Source organism: Tenebrio molitor, chromosome 6, assembly GCF_963966145.1.
Source record: "Tenebrio molitor chromosome 6, icTenMoli1.1, whole genome shotgun sequence".
In the NCBI taxonomy this organism is placed as follows: domain Eukaryota; kingdom Metazoa; phylum Arthropoda; class Insecta; order Coleoptera; family Tenebrionidae; genus Tenebrio; species Tenebrio molitor.
In genome coordinates, this window is record NC_091051.1 from 8,195,550 (window position 1) to 8,211,015 (window position 15,466).

Consider the following 15,466-nt stretch of genomic DNA (forward strand, 5'->3'; position numbering starts at 1 on the left):
ACTGGAACGAGTCCGTGCACTGATCGCATACCGCATTTTCTGAAAAGTCCGTCCCTGCGTGAGTCATATTGTATTCGAAAGTCCAACACGAATAAACGTTGATATTATGTAAATATTCAGTGTCTCTATCAATTGAACTTTATTGTAAAGTAGCGGGAATTTATGTGAATATAACGTATCCTCGTACCGATTTAAATTCCCATAAATTTTCCACTTGCACATTCACCTTGTCACAAATACTGACGTCTTTGTTTGTTTCAGGCATTACCGCGGTTGATAACCAGGGAAAAAATGGTGTCCGGTGAAAATCCCCAACAGTCCCAACTCGTTTACTCATCCGGCTCGTTTCAGAATGTTATTCAAATGAGGCCGATTTTAAACAGCAAATCAATCTAAATTATCCTAATTGAAGCTCATACCGGAGTCGAACTGTTTTGGCGGTAAGTGATCCATTAGTATGCGACCGTCCCGACTTAGTTACCACTAACAACGCGTCGGACAAGCACGGTAGTCGCAATTAAGCACCTCTGTACAAGGATGGAAGCAGCCAGTGGACCTCACACAAAGGATTTTCCGGCCACCCGTCTAGCCACCGGAAAAGGCCCCAACAGATCACAATCGATAACAACAAAAACAATCTTTACTGTCCAGGGGATATAAGAAAATCCTTAATTGTGATATCATGCAAAAAATACACAAACAAATGAAGCATAAAACATAATCAGATGGATGTCATCAGTGCAATTATTAATATTTATTGTACCGGGTGTTCTTTTAAATTTCTCCTCAAAGTTGGCGTTGAAGAGTCGATTGTGAACGCACCACGGTTACCGATTACGGCTATGCTGTTTAAATCTAACCTCACATTTTGCGGTGTTTGTGTTTTTATAACTCTGCAGACTGACGAGTGGTGCGTTCACAATCGACTCTTCAACGCCAACTTTAAGGAGAAATTGAAATGAACACCCGATACATCGGAGAAAAAATATAGCATGGACTCGTAAGAATTGCTCATTTTCATGCTCGTGCTCGTGCTCGTTACACAATACACTATTAAATACTAAAATTATAAAATTAAAACACCTTCAGAGCTACTGTTTGCTTAGAGTGGACTGAACTCCAAGAGCTTTGGAGAGCTTTTACAGACAATCGTTTACTCAGCATTCTTTTCTTCCGGACTTCCATACCATAACTTCACACTTCGGACTTCATCGATATCTTCGCCGCTCCTTCAGATGTATCTTCCGCAGACTTTGTTGTGTGTCTAAGTGGAGAATGACATATACAATTTTCTGCTAAAACAGGATTTGCTATTGCAACAATTGGTGGATGGCAACGAAGACATGTCGTAAACTCTGAGACATTTATCACAGGAGTGTGATGGCGTCGCCGTAGTCGTCAACCTTTACTCGGACGTATAAATTTGAGATAATTCAGACTTGCTAATATCGAGTCTTTGATACCTTACCCATTATTACCGCCAATCGATGAATATTTATAACCCTCAAGGGGAGGTCCAGCCCGGAGAGCTTTCAGTTTTCTGAGTAACCTTGAAGACATCGACGGCGCGCGAGTCGCGACCCCTGACTTATATTTAATTGCCACGTTAATGACTCAATCATGTTCACCGACGCTTCGATCAATCTTGCACTTGTGATTTGCATAAATCGATTAATAATGTGTTCGCGGAACGAGTAAAAAGTATTTTTCAGGAAAAATCGACAGGTAATCGACCCAATTAAAAGATCTCCCGATTATTATCTTCCAGTATAGTAGTGATTATGTAAATCAGATCGACGGTCGACTAAGAATCGATTGTGGCGATAACAAAACAAACCAATATTTTATGAAGAGTTGTTAATTGACACGTGCACCTTAAAATAATCATTAAGATCAAAGATCACAGACAGATATCATTAAGGCTCGATGCTTGCTCCTTACAGTTTCATTAGCGTACGAATAAATTAATTTACATATTGTATTTACAATATTGATAATCTCGACGGTGCCAATCCCAGCCTAATGACGAAATCGGAAGAGAGACACTAAAACAAATATCGATGGGTAGCGTGCTGGGCTATCTGGCGCCAAGGAAAACTATTCAGCTTAACATTATCAAAGGCAAAGTTTTGCAACAAGTGTAGGTGATCAAGAAAAAAATAGCAGCCAGTCCGCCCACTTGGCTTGTAATTCTAGTCATAATTTTCCACTTTTCTGTACCGGCTTAACCTTCTCTCTTTCGGTTCAGAGCACTCATTAAAAATTTACTCGGCTGAAAAGTTTGCTTTTTCTTTGTTCTGCTTTTGAATGCATTGTTTCAAATCTGTACCGTGAGACTGTTGCCTCCAGGATTTTCAGTAATTGTTGCGAGGCAAAAATAATCAGAATCTCGGTAGGTGTTCAATAAAAGTAATCACGCGCAATTAAAACACTAACAAAGGCCATTATAATGTGTGTTTTTAATTTGGTGCACCTATTAGAACAACACCGTAATAACGCTGCTGCAACAGAGACGAGCGCTCTTTTATTTTTTTTAATTTGCCGTTATTGGAACAGCAGGATAAGTAATAATGAATTATTAACTCCCAACTTAATTGCTCAACACTTTTACACTGCTGCATCTAGTTTTAAACCAGCCAAGACAAGACAACGCTTAATAACTATTTCGCGAACGAACAAAAAGAAAAGAAAATTGGTATAAAAACCGAATGTTAATTTATTGATGTGTCAACCAAATTTAACTATGATAAAATTCATACTAATTTAACCATAATTACCAGAGAAAGGCAAAAAGAAATTTGGAAAAAAAAGTTTATTTTTTGCATAAAATACAATTTTATGGTCAAACACGAGAAACGATTTTGGTAAATATAAGAATAATTTTGACGATTTTAAAAAATTTATTTCAAACAGATTGGTGTCAAATTAGAATTTTAGCCAGCGGCAAGCAAATTACAGCAAAATTAAAATTTGGCACCGATCTACATAATTGGTTTGAATTTTTTAAACGAAAAAATAAAAAATATGACTGAAAAATGTATTAGATAATTCTACTACAATTTCAATTTTTTAGGAAATTTTAAATATCTGTTACTATTATCACTGAAAAAGAATTATACTTATAAAGTCCATTCAAAAATCAAAAAACCACCAACGTCGCATTTTCCTCGATAATTGCTACCGGCAACGCTGTCTAGTGTAAAATTTGGTGAGACTTGTAATTTTGAGGTTAAATGTTTATTAAGTAGTGTCTTGTTTTTCTAGGCATGTTTAAGTAAAAATAATAAGAATCAATAAATAAATGAAACGTACTGCTAATAAAACAATGTGAACGAAATTCAAAGCAATTGAATTTTATTTTGAATCAAATAAATGTCATAATTTATAGTTACCAACATAATATGAAAAAATATCTACCTAGGGTTTTTTAAATTTTACCAACCTAAAGCAACAGGTGGTGGTTTTTTGATTTTTGAATGGACTTTACCTATTTATCCATTTTTTAAAAAGCACTTTTACCCACTTTTAAAAAATAAAATACCAAAACCTATAAAAATGGTTAGATTTGATATTTCAGTTGATATAACTTTAAGTAAAACTTGAATAATAAACAACTGAAAGAGACATAGAGCAAAGATCTACTTCGTTGAGGCAACACTCTCTCAATAAAATGTCTCAAATAATTGTTAAAAACCAATTCAGTTGTTATCAATGTGCAAATTGCTTTTCAATTAAAAAAAATAGACATTTCTGAATTATTACCATTTAATTTATTTTCCAAAAGAAATAAGAAATTGAAAATGCAACCCACAATACATTTCCAAAGTTACCGTGGATTTTTGTTTTTTGATTTAAAAAACATAAAACATATTAGCTGAGCAGTTTCGTAAATTTGAAGGGTTTTTTTTCCGTAAATGTCACTTGTGGCAAATAAAATTATTGGAAGCAAAGCCATCATTGATTCATAATTTTAAATTTTTAAATTTCATAACAATACGATATTTTAAATAGCCACGTCAATTTTGGAAATGTATTTTGGGTTGCATTTTAAATTCCCCCGGGCTCATTATCACTCGTGAAATACTCTGTATACGTAAAAATCAAAAGGTACAACATGGTAAAAAATCTTTAAAATCGTATACATACATATTTAGGAACTGTAAATTTAGCAGCTGGCTGGCTGATAGTTACTGAGACAGCTGCTGTAAAAATCCTTATCTGTGAAATTTACTTGTCGATGTTTATGTGAACCAATTACATCTGCTGTCAATTGCAAACCGGTGATCATAAAACCACAGAATTAAATGATCCGACCACAAGAAGAATATATCGCTAACAATATTCAAAACAAACTAAAATATCCTCTTCTAATTTGTTATGTTTTTGACGTGACGGTTGACAGCGCCGATGTACTGAAAGTCTGACGATTGAAAGAAGGTCGACGATTGACAATTTTAATCCTTTTTAACTTTCCTAATAACCAAATTATGACATTTACACATAAATCAAACCAGACAACAGTAATTATCTTGAATTTATCTAAGTTACTAATTTAAGTCCCTCGTAAGGCGGTAGATTATAGAATCTAATCGTTCGAAGCCTCCAATGTCTTAATTACGACATGTCCTGACGTACGTATCTGCATTTTACGTTTTAACAGTACAAGAGATATACTTGACATTCCTAAACCCGACCGAGTCTACAGTTTAAGAAATGAAAACGTGAAAACTTGTTTACTTTATAGAAAATAATCAACTCGTAATTAAATATCAAAGGAGTTTATTAGGTAGATATAAATTTTAATGTGGGAGTTAGGTATTTAATTATCTGCAGTATTACACGTTTCTGCAATTTATTTAAAATGAAATATCGTAATGTATCGTTTTATTGAAACAACTTAGCAAATGTTACACAGTTATCTGGTCTTTAGGATATCTAATTTCTATATTGATACATATCTTTGTTTTCAAAATGAAGATAGTTATAGCGAAACTAAAACACTTTAGTCTTTGGCCGTTTTAATATTTACTTAAAGATAGTTTTAACAATTTTTTAAAATTTTTACAAAACGTAATGAATACGTCAGAAGATATAATAAATGTTATGAAAAGACTATAATGGCACTTTGTTTACTCAATATGCCATCAAGTTTTGTGAAAACGACAATTTTTTGAGGTGCAATTTTATAAAACGCATTACCAGGTGTTGTATCTTTGGTAAAACTAATAATACGAAAATTTACAACGCTATTACCTACTTAATGCAACTTTCTGGTTGAATAACGACGATTTATTTTAATGTCAATATAATATGGTTAAAAAGGGACAGCTTAACCCGCATTCGAAGTGATTCTCTTTGAAAGTGAATGTGAAAATCGTAAATGATCGCGACCGTAAAAATCCTTGACAAATCAGGAGAGCTATGTATTTTTGCACGTAGTGCAAAAGTGATTATTAGATAGAGGTGAATAAATTAAAAGAGATTGACATAACATAACTGGAGGAATGTTAATTTTATGGTGCGTAACGAGCGCGTTATAATTTCTCTCGAATAAGTTTGTCCGGAGGCATCTTCCTGCATTGTTAAGAACGTAGCGTCGTTACTGCTCATTTCATAAATATCTTAACTATTTCAGATATCGAAATGAATGATCTGACATTATCATGACAAACATAGAGTCGGCATTGGTTAACAAAAGAACAGAATGAAGTAGACTCAAGCTTCGACTACCTTAATGCTATTACGTTCATCTCTATAAGGTATAAATGTTCCATTAGATTTCTACCAATGTAATTTTATTTAAAGTGGCCAGAAACATATACGCTCAGCTATTCAGACGAAGTATCGGTTCGCACGGTTAATTCTTGACGGGTTTTAACCGGATCCGGGGGCGTCCCGTATCAATCGGCCGCACAAATTGCGAGAAATCGCCTATGAGCTTGTCATGGGAATTAATTGTACTTTAAATATGGCTACTTAGCATGCTACTTCTGTTCCGATCGCCGATAAATATTTTTCCAAGCGATCCTGCAACATGCAAGCCCTATCGGGTTACGCGGTATTAAGCCTTAACTTGATCGCCGACCCATTATATAAATTCTCCCGGTAAAATCGCGAGCCCCGGGCCCCCCTAGACCGGCTCGTAAATTTAGTTTCTAAAATTCCATTCAAATTAACTTTACGAGAGCTTTGAATATTATTAGGACTAAATCACGGAGAGGTATGAACGGTAGCGACCAGTAGCGGAACTAGAGGGCAACTGGCAGCAACGCCTCAGATTCCAGATTCCAAGTTATTTTGGGTTCAAATATAAACATTATTCTTTGACAATGACCAGCAATAAAAAGGTAAAGGGTGCAATTTTTCATTCCCTTTCGAGCGAGGGCGGGCTGCTGAGGCTTTTCTCGCCTTTCAGCCACGATGACGGGAAGGTGGTAAAGGTACTGATGGGTGAGTACTGACCTGTACTCATATCGAGATGTGGTGGTGTGGGAAAACCCCTGAAAAAAACCACCCAGGTCAGGCCGCGGCCCTGGGATTTGAACCCGCTACCTCCCGAATGCAAAACGGCGCGCTAAGCGCTTGGCCACAGTACTCGGTAAATCATTGTACAGATTGTTGTCCTTAAATAGTTCTTGCATCATCTGGCTTTTCTTTTGTATTTATCGACTATTCATCTTGAAGGCTACATCTATTTGCCCATTATATCGAACAATTTGGGCCCAACCTTACTGTCAAACGCTCTTTTTCTACGTTACTAACACTTCAACACTTTTCTAACCAATTGGATTGGACAGAAGCAATCGTATCAACTCTCTCATCCTTGAAGAATAAAATGCAAACACATTTACAGAAACCAAATAAATAATAATAATTTTTAAAAGTAGATTTCGTTGGGTGATCGTTTCATTTAAATTATGATAATGATAAGAAGACAAAGGTGTCCGTAATGATAGATCACAGGTACAGTATCGTGGGATGATTTTGCCCGGGGTTAGCAGCTCTCTAGTTACGCCACTGGTAGCGGAACTTTCAAAGCAACCGCCCAAAAGCTCATTCATTTTCGACGGTGGTCATTTCGCGCCCAAAACTTACTTCCTCGTTTGGAGGCCCAATTTTTCTCGTTCGAATCTCGTTTGGGTGTGATAAATCTCTTAACTAATGGCCCGAATGAATCAAATCCTTTGGATGTTTAAACAAACGGTATCCAAAATGGGCGGAACGGGAATTATCTCGGGATGAGAGAACACGGGTCGGATTACGACCCGGAATTTCTTCCCTCCTTTCAGGTTGTAACTTCATAAGCGCCTCGCAATATTTTGAAATGTTTATGGAATTTTGGGTTTCGGCCGCTTCGCTGAATTTTATTACGCGGAGAAGGACGTTATTCAAGACGGGTTTCGGGGGGCTCGGCCGTATGTCACAACCGAAAGACATTTAATTATAGCAGCCCGGAAATTATTAACCGACGAGTCGGTGTGAAATTTAGGCATAGAGATAGTGCCCCAGCTAATCTGCAGGTTCTCCTCCTCTTCCAGATTTATTGTGTTGCCTGTCGGGAAAACTTGACCTTTAAAAATTTATATCATTTGTCAACAGGCGATTAGGCTGTAGCTGTAGGAGTCGACGACTTATTAAATTTAGTAATAAATTTTGGCTATTACGCAGTCGATGATCAGCAGATAGAGGAAAAATCGGTTAATCGGTCAGTAATAATGTCAGATTAATAATATAGATAATATTTTTATTTTAGTTTAAACACGCCACGGTATTAATTTATAGATTATAATAATTGATTTATCTTGGCTTTTAGGTCATTATAGGCAAGGAGATATTTTGAGCTGATGCAATGCGTACAACGGAAATAAATTACAATTAGAAAATGAGCTTAATTTAGCCACAGCTTAATAGCTTTAAAAGTCGTATTACTCAGATTTCTTATTAATAAATTATTAATTAATTCTTCATTTACTAACTAAATATATTTTTAATTTATTGAAAACAACCAATTTAGTGTTAATAATTCTAGGATGATTATTTAGTAAGGACATGACATACCCACACCAACTTAAGTTATGGCAACATATTTCTTCCTTGCATTAGTAATGATTTAATTGTTATTCAAGATACATAAAGCTAATTAGTATAGTGGCATTTTACATGCATTTTATTCTAACAAATGGATTAATATAAAACATACGAGTATAACATTTTACATGAATTGTAATACGCAGACACATGTAGTGTAGTTTGTATTCCATCTAAAAAGTTTCATAGTTTTCTTATCTAATATGATAACAGAAAACAATAATTTTGCGCTTTTAACAAATTCAATGATAAATATGCAACCCATTTCTAAAAATTAAATACACTAATTATTTTGATGTTAGAGGACATTTAACATTACAAAAATTACTTTGTTGGTCGTATAGCTGAATGTTAATAAATCTTTTTCAAATTTTTCCTTTAATAAAAGAACTTTAATTAATGTTAGAGAATCTATTTCTTGTTAGGTTAATGACTGACAGCTTCTATTATTATAGTTTGATTGATAAAACAGGTTGAGAACAATATAAATTCTGACCTAATTTCCTTTACAAAATGTACGGAAACACTTAATATTTTTTAATAACATTTGAAATACAATATAAAATGGTGAACACAAAAATACAGTCTCTATGGAAGAACGTATGTCAAGGATCCTGTGGAATTCGATTATATCTGATTTTTGCCGTTCTGTAGCATAGAAAAAGAGAGGTTATGTAAGTCCATTAATGACAGGTTTTTAATAGACTGTTGGTAGATGAGAAGTAAGAAACCCTCAAACTCAACACTGACGCTAAGATTTAATAATTTGACATTTGGCTGTTGACATTTGACAGCTTTAACGGCTCGATAAAGTTCGACATAGAGCCGCACAATTCCACGGGACGCTTGATATACATTCTTTTATAGACACTTTGTAGTATAGTCCAATTTTTACCCTTTTGCGATGACGTCATTATCTAGTAACTTCACGTATGTTTGAGCTAGGATAACAAACAAATTTGAATTGATCATAAATAACTATAATGTCTAAAATTTGTTGACAATTGCCTCGAAAGGTTATGTTTGCAATCAATGTAATAAGTGAAAGAAATTAAAAATTTGTCAAATTGACAGGAGCGTAAAATAACCTCAAAGTAACCATCAATAAATAAACGTGCCTTTTTTTGTTTTTTTTCTATTTCTGTTGTTTCAATAAAGAGAAAGCGAGGAAGGAAATCGTGACGTTACCTCAAAAGGGTAAAAATTGGACTATAACATACGAGTAGGTACATACAGTCGCGGACAAAAAAAAAAAACAGAACAATGTTTTTTCGCTAATGTAAATTTGCTTGCCCTTTCTATGGTTACTATGAAAATATTTATTTATTTATTATAGTAACCCCGGTTTACTTAACTCAATTTTGGCTAAATTTCTTAATAAGACTTGTCCTACTTTTTTTTGTCGGCGACTGTATTTCTGAAGGTGGTTTTTTCAAGAATACAAAAATAAAAGGACGAAAAGAATAAAAGAATGTCTATAGCATAGGCACACTATATCTGCCCAAAACAGGATATTTTGTCCGTCGATGAAAGAATTTTTTAATAAAGAATTTCAGGATATTCTTTTTTGAACAAGAGTTTGCCATACCATGTATTGAAAAAACAACTTTTTCAAGTTTTTCAACCAATCCAATAGATTTATCAACATGCTGAAAGTACTTTTTCCACAGAAATCGTCTAGACCTTCTTCCAGGTATGTTTCATGATTAAGAAGATATTTATCAGACTTTAACCGAGCTTTCTACAACACGTTCCTTGCTAGGTTGTTTTAACTCTTTCTAATCTTCAGGAAAACATTTTCAACATAACCTATAATGCCTAATTTTTGCATTTTTATTTTAAGCTGGTGTGAAATCCTACACTATTTCTTTCTTCTTCTAAATTAATATGAGAAACACAAATTATTAGTCTTTTCTTTCTGCATACAGAAAATGACTTGGATCTTGGTAACGTATTTTACTATTGCTTCTGTAACTGTCTTAAACATAGTCTTCTCTGAAATACTGTCGTAATACTGTCACATCATTCTGCTTCTTCTTCTGCTTATCGTAATATTATTACGGGAATCTCTCTTGATTTTCTGAACGAGTGTAAGTATCTCAGCACGAGAAACCTCTTGATTTTTAGATCAAAACTGTATGATTTATGTTGAAACCGCCCACCATTGCTTAATGTTGACGTCGTTCCAAAAAAATTAATGTTCCTATCTAAATTAATCAAAATTTGCTCGCCAAGCTCCGAAAATGTTTATTGTTGGCAATTTGGCCGGAGAGCGGTGCCGCCTATTCGATCATACTTTGCCCTCTAAATTGCTCCCGATTTCCGTGAGCAATCACCATAATAACACAGATATGTGCGTAGTGTAAGCCCCTTGACCCTTGAGGTGTTAATGTAATTACATCCGAACGTGATTTATTCCGATCAGATCTCCTTAACGTCGAAATTGAAGCGTGCTGGTTGATTATAACGAGAAAAAATTGCGGTTTGTGGTTTGAACGGACGCTCGCTTCGGTCTTTTTTCACAAACCCACGGCTATTAAGTATTAATCTCGTCCATTACCGATGAGGTTTTTCTCAACACAATCGATGAAAAAATATCATTAATTTTTATCGCCACTGAAAAACAAGGAAACCGTGGGTACTTGTCGTAATTATTATGTGGCATTGTATTTTTGTGAAGAAGGATAATAAATGCATAAAATCATCATTAATTACGATTGATATTAAAGTAGAAATGTCACTGTTGAAATTAATGGGTTCATAAATTATCCCGCGTCTAATTAGACTTAATGACGTTTCAATCAGTACCTTCCCAGTACCGTCGTATTTTTAGTTTTAATTGCGCGAACGCAATGTTTTCATTTCAGATGAAATTAATTTCGATCGACGCGGCAATTATAACACCCTAATTAAGGCAAATATGGAAATTTCCACAGAGAATCGTCTCTTTCTCTGGAACTGGTACTGCTGTCCCTGGAGGTTCGTCGCAGCTAATTATTGTTAGCTATGACCACTACGTTCTCGACTCCAAATAATTATTCCTACTTGAGGTTCTTGCTTTCCGGGTTTATTTTATTACAACTTACACGATAACGAACCATCATACATTTTTCTGTTATTTTATACTTAGGTACCATGGTACTCACATCATGGTACTCACATCGTATCCAAATAAAAGCTCAACTCAGGTTCAACGTCATTACATTACCTAGTTATTCATTATTCATCCTACCACAATATACTATATATTTTTATGTATGTATTACTTGTTCTCTTATAACTAGAGAATTGCTGAAACGATTTTGATGGAATATTCGTCTAATGGTTCAATTTTTCTTTAAAAGAACTTTTAGTGCACAAATTTATTTATCTTTCACTTTGGGGACGAGTTTGAGTCAACGAAAATGATGAGTTTTCGTAGCAAAGCATGGGAAGCGACTGTATCTACAAAACATCCTAAAAAAATATTAAAGCTTCAAGATACGATTTCTATTAATGATTAGAAATTATTGAGTCTTGGGTGATTTGTATTGAAATTTAAAAATTCTCTGGTATTTTTCGATACACCAAATGAGCATAAATATTTTTTACTACTTAATGGAATGTTTAGGATGATACATTTTTTGAATTAATTTCGAGTTCAATAGAATTTTAAAAAACTGGTTAGGTGGGAGTAATAACATGTAGAATTAAATGTAAAAGATTTTAATGGCAGCACTTGAGAACGAAATACGACGAGTGAATTATAAATGCGTGTTAAAACATTATTGTCATAACATAATGATTATTATAATTTTTGTGGGGATCGTAACCGCATTTAATAAAGAAGAATGAGGAGATTTTGATTTAGTCCTGGTGGCTTTGAGACACCCAAGCAGGAATTTAAATAATGAATTTAATTGGAACGGCTTTTATCCTTCGTACGAATGCGTTTAATGTAGCTGCCGTTGAAATAGAAGCCGAGTTGAATTTATCGCGTAATAATTTTAAATTGATTTGTTAAGTGTTTAAATAATTTAATAGCGTCCGCGAGATACCTGGGTGGAACAACCATAAAACCGTTCTGAATTCAACTATTAAGTTTAATGAATCGGTCCAGAAATAATTGCTAATTAACAAACGAAACCGTTTAATTCCAGGGATAGAGACATAATTCAAGAAGATGACGTCACAGTTACGAAACAAGTCTCGAGGAAATTTATGAATCCCGTCGGGAATTTATTTAAAACCACCCAATTCATAACGTGGCGCGCAATAAAAACGAAATATTAAAATTTATGATGAATGCGACGTCGTGGATGTTTATATTTTTAATTTACGTTTAATTCCTCGGTGAAATTACGGCTTGTTGATATGATTTACGGACCTGGGGACGATTTACTCTCTGCAACCGACCGAGTCGAATATGATGCTTATCGCAATGTTTTTAGGTTGGTACTGGTCCCGGGACAGATGACCATCTTTCCCGGAGTTTACGACGGCGAGTTTTTCTTTCGATCGACGATTATTCTGTAAACGTCGCTGGTGAACATTACCGGACTCGGACTACTTGATGAATCGACGACAATTTTGCTCTTTTACGGAAATCGTTTCCCGACGGAGCTGAAGAGAGGATGTGACGTCGATTATAGGCATCGTTAAAACAGTAAACTTGCTGCTTACTTATTTTGTCTTACATCATGTTTCGCATAACAATAAAATTCTTCGGCGAAGGTACCAACACGAAAAGAAAAAAAGAAAATATAACTTAAGATACAAATTTGCTTTTAAAATTTTCATCTTCGCACTTTCAAACTCCAAGTGTTTCTGATTTCAAGCGCCAACAGCGCGGCGACTTCAACGGTGGGTCAAGAGGAAAGCGGAGGAAAATGTGCAGTGACAATTTATAGTACAGGAAGTAATCAAGAATTATATTCAATATTATAAGTCACTTTAAGCCAGTCAGACATTTGCAATAAATGTTTCAAGATTGTTAACTTCACAAAACTTTTTTTCGTAATCTTGTTATGACCGCTAACAGAAGTAGATGTTCTAGTGTTGCAAAAAAAATTTTAATAGGTTATAACTAAAACTTCTGAAAAAATTAAAATGTATCTGATACAAAAACCTCTTTCATAATGTCAAAATCCACCTTAAGGAGATTTTTGCTGGCTATAATACAAAATAAAAATATGACAAGTATGAACACAAATAAGACAAATAAAAGAAAAAATGCAGCACAAATTCAAAGTCTTGGATTCTTCTTTAAAAGTTTCATTAGGAAGATATCTGTAAGTTTTCGACTTCCCTAACTGGTAAACACACCTTTACCTTTCAATTTGGGTTAAGGGTTAAGGTAGCGGCGATATCCCGACGAATGTTGGAAATTTCTGGGGGAGTACGGTAAATTTACGGTTAATTTACTCTGTTTACAGTTACTTTAAAATTAAAGTATTATTATTCATGTATTATTTTTCCGATAAATGTATTTCTTTAATTTTTATTGACTAATAAATAATCATAATCACAATATAGAAAATACAAATATCGGGTTGGCAGCTCTGTATGTCGTATGGTAGGTATTTTACAGTGCTCAAACTTATCAGGCACTCGGTTTCGCCTCGAGCCTTAAACCTAGTTTTCGCGCTGTAAAATACCCCTACCGTCCTCTAATGGAACTAACTATTTTTTCTTATAGCAACATGCTTAGAATTCCTATTTTTACTATACTGCATTTACTATTACAATCCTGTTAAAATATTTCATATTCAAAAATTTTAGTAATGCAAGAAAATTCAATTCAAGTGGTCAAAAGGTCCTTTACACGTGTTTAAAGAATAATCAAGATTCAAAAGATTGTTGAAACATAAATTATAATTTCGATTTCTCTTAATTGTAGCTAATTAGTTCTGAATGTACGTACAAACAAGTCTCTTAATAACCTCCATTGGTAGAAAGTTAATTAACAGAAAAATTTGTTTGTGTTACGTAATTTTACTCAGTTTTGGTCAACGTAAGAGTAAAAGGGTCAACGTTACTTTTTTACTAATACAAAAGCAACTATATACACAAATTATTTATCCTTTTTACTTATTTATTTTTTAAATTTCTAATTTTCTGCTATTGAAGAAAAAAATTCAAATATAGCTATAGAAATGACTATTTATAGTACCTAAGTTATGTTGTATTAAGGCCCCATATAAGGTGTTGCAAGAAAATGACACAATTAAAATAATTTGGGAAAATATTATTTATTGGTGAATAATTTTCCGCTCTATTTTATTTAAGCAAAAGGCTAAATAATTGCAAACAATAATTATTGAAATTTACATTCAGGATTGCACTTTCGAAAAATAAAATCTTTCACGCATAAAGCTTTTACCTCGAGATAATAATGAGCGGCCTCACACGAGGGATGCAATTACCAATTCGAAGTGGTAATTGTTTCGCCATAAATATTTGACCTCTCCGTGGTGAGTGTCTCGTGCTGGAATACTTCTTTAAGAACAAAACAAACAGTGTCGACGGATCTGTGTGCGCTTTTGTTAGAGATCTCTTCGGAAAAAACTTTCAAAGAACCCGCCGGGCTGGATCAAGTGTCGAAAAGCACAGTTTCTCCCGTTTTTATAACCCACCGGTGGAGTACGTATCTAATAACAACATTTTCGTTTACAACTCCTATAAATAAAAACCAACAAACTTAATTAAACTTCTATGTTCTCCACGGACGTGGCGTAAAGCGTTTAATTGACGGTACCACGGACAAAGAGGGATTCCATTTAATAACGAAAAACAATAACGTTTCTTGTCTAGTCCTTTAATTGCCGGTGATAAATCTTTCAAATAATAAAACTTTTAAATTGCCCTGTGACCAATAAATTAAAACGCACCGACACTCGCCGGAATTGAAGACCGAATGTCCCGTGTTTTTGCCGTTGCAATTGATTTTTCTCCTCGGGTACCGTCATAACGTGGCCGAGCAATTTGAGCAGATCGTGGTCCATATTTCATCCGGAGAGGGCTCGCCGTAATCACGCGTATTGTTTGACGGTAAAGAACAAAGGTGAGATCGTAACACGTACAATAATTTTTTCTAACTCTTAGCAAGAGGTAAGTGGTTTACCGTGTTCCACGGTTGCATCGAAAGATACGCTGTATTTGTTGTTGGTACGTGTTATCTCCCTTCTCGTTACTATGCGTGTCAAATGTTTGTTTTCACCTTTGGAAAAATGCAACAACAGCAATAATAACCGATGGAAAGTGAGTCGTCGGACGTGGGCGTGCCACACAAAATCTCCAAAGAAAAAAATCATCCGTGTACGAACGATAGGACGACATGATTCGACCATTTAGACGACTATAAATTCCACGGTTTAAGATCCACGATGACTTTATTACA

The 15,466-nt window shown here is 34.6% G+C and overlaps 1 long non-coding RNA gene across 1 annotated transcript in view; it reads left to right on the plus strand.

Moving 5' to 3' along the window:
• Nucleotides 1–261: 261 nt before the first annotated feature.
• Nucleotides 262–15,466, plus strand: part of LOC138133922 (uncharacterized) — a 53,614-nt gene continuing 38,409 nt past the window's right edge. Inside the window, exon 1 of the long non-coding RNA XR_011160568.1 lies at nucleotides 262–440. This is a non-coding gene — a long non-coding RNA (uncharacterized lncRNA). The remainder of the gene's footprint in view (nucleotides 441–15,466) is intronic.